The sequence below is a fragment of the Lytechinus pictus genome, chromosome 1 (assembly GCF_037042905.1).
Source record: "Lytechinus pictus isolate F3 Inbred chromosome 1, Lp3.0, whole genome shotgun sequence".
In the NCBI taxonomy this organism is placed as follows: domain Eukaryota; kingdom Metazoa; phylum Echinodermata; class Echinoidea; order Temnopleuroida; family Toxopneustidae; genus Lytechinus; species Lytechinus pictus.
In genome coordinates, this window is record NC_087245.1 from 6,853,514 (window position 1) to 6,856,368 (window position 2,855).

Consider the following 2,855-nt stretch of genomic DNA (forward strand, 5'->3'; position numbering starts at 1 on the left):
ATAACGATATTATAGAAATATGACCCAAAACTATCCTTGACATTTTCTTCTGTATATTACTTTTTTCCCGCTTTCCCTTTTTTCTATTTTAAATCAAGAGATAGACACCTCAAATATTGCTTCGTGCGCATCATACAGAACCGACCGATGGTATACTCATAATGTATAATTATAAAAAGTACAAGAATATTCCTCATTTCATGGATGTGCAATATGATTATTATCTTTTTTAAATCTAAATTTCTAATTATTATCTAAATTTGTAATCGATTTCGATTTTGATATCTATTTCTTGATTATATAAAACAAATTTTGTTTCCTTTTATCTCTTTCTAATCATTATTCTTTTCTTCATCTTCTCACTTCAGATTTTTATTCATGCACTTTATTTGTTTCTCTTCTCTTTCACTCTTTTTTGCCAATATCGTTTTTTCTTTATGTTCGGTAAACTCCTTATGTACTACCAGTTTATACGCACCTGTACAAATTAATAAAATCAATTATTGTAATTAAATCAATACCACCATCACCATTATCATCATCACCATCGTCATCATTAGTATTAGTAGGAGTAGTAGTAAGCAGTAGTAGTATATTATTAGTAGCAGCAGCAGCAGTAGTAGCAGTTGTTGTTGTTGTAGTTGTTGTTGTAGAAGAATCACCATCATTATCATTGTATGCATGCATGGTATGGGTATCTAATGGCTTATAACAATGATAAAAATGGAAAATATGCATTTAACAAAAAAATTGTTTACTTACCTGTGCGAGTTAGGTATTGCTGCACTTCTTCTAATAGAAGTATTCCAACAGAACTGAACACATATGAAAGAAAGTATAAATTTATATAATGCTCTAGTGTTTTTCAAATATTCTGAGAACGCAAATAGATGGCCCTTTCAAGACGTCACGCCTGTCACCCACGTACAGGCTGTTTGTTTGAGTAGCTATTTATACAGAGAAGCAAACTGCATTATTCGCTCCAAGGATTTCCTTTTTCAGTTCTTTAAGAGAGCATGCTGGTAATGTGTCTCAATAACCTCGTTCAGACGTAGGCATTTTTGGTCGAAGTTAGGTCAGAAGGGTCGGAGGAAGCCTAGTGAGTCGGGGTATGGTCGGAGGAAAGGTCAGAGTAGTGCCCGTTTGGACAGAGGCCGTGGTAAATCACTCCGACCTTCCTCCGACCAACTCGTTCCAATCGTAGTAAAATTTTATAACGCATGGATTAAACATATGATCTTATCAAGACCCGGTGTCCACACGACCAGTCACGAAAGAAACTCCGACTACACAGGGACCTATCTACGGAGGATTAGTCTATTGTTACTGGGGGCCATTGTCACAGCACCCCCAGTAACAAGAGATAATCCTCCGTGGCCAGGTCCATCGACTACATGAAGTCCAACGAAGGGGCCCTCGCTGGGGGGGGGGGGGGGGGTCAGAGTAACTTCCGGAAGTGATTCAGGCTCTCGCCATGGCTATCCTTGGTCTCCTATTTTCCTCGATTCAGCCCGCGTTCCTTTCCGTCTCTAAATTTCTTCTCTATTATCTTAATTATATCAGTATTATACACGTACAACCGAGCTTTCTACTTCGAACCGCACTGCGCATGTACTACTCAAAATGTAAACATGGCCGACAGAAGTTTTACGCGAGGTCGAGAGCCTAGATCGGGGTGATAGATATTCCAAGTGCAGCTACTAGATATATTCCCAGGGCAGTCTGAATACCAGCTAGTCGTGATAGCGAGATAATCCAGACCAAAAAAAAAGGAGTTTCTTGGTCAGACTCCTCATGGTCCACGATGCGATTTTGGAACTAGCATTTTGAAACTCCGACTACATGAAGTTTACCACGACCTTCGCAGGGGGCATCGCGGGAGGTCAGAGTAACTTCTGGAAATGGATTCAGGCTCTCGCAAAATGGCTATTAAAGCCTGCCTTTGGTCTCCTTTTCTTCCGATTCACCCACGTTTCTTTCCGTCACCAAATTTCTTCTCCATAATAAGGATGATAACTGTCTTAATGTCTTATAACTGTCTTCTAAAACCGGGCCGCAGACCAATCGTAAGTTGTGAGGTGGCTCTTTCCAGACGGGCACCGTAAGCAGGTAAGGAGATCTAACAAATATCATACCTTGACCCTAAGCTGCATTGTAATTTGCCCATTTTATTGTAATATAACCGTTTATTGTACGACGTCCATGCGCTAATCATACCCCCAATACTGATTACACGATGCCGCTACGATGCGATAGTGATGCGACTTTACGTTTGTTAAAGAAATATAGTTCACATATTCACTAAAAAAAGGTGGATATTACGGTGACCGTTAATACGTACGAACGAAGTCATAAGCACGATACGGCTATATACACTTAGCAGATCGTACATGATCATCGTACGATGATATACAAGCGTTTTGGCTCAGTGGATAAGTCTCTGGACTTTGAACCACGAGGTCCGGGGTTCAAGTCCCACCACAGCATTGGGGTCCTTTGGCAAGGCGTTTATCTATATTTGCCACTCTTCACCCAGGTGTAGTAAATGGGTACCCGGTAGGAAGGAATTCATTGAATGCTCGTGCGCCCGATCAGGGTAGCCGAGCTAAAGCCGGGGCAATAGTATGCAGCGCTTAGAAAATTTGTACTAAGCGCTATGCGAATGTTGCATAATATTATGATCGCATACCGAATCGGGAAGTAGAAAAAAATGTTTACATGAATTCTACATATACACTCTGCTCTCCCCCCCCCCCCTCCCTCTCTCTCTCTCACTCACATACACACACACTCATTCACCACTCCACCCTTAATTTAATTACCGAGGCAACTTCACACACATCCCCACACGGATC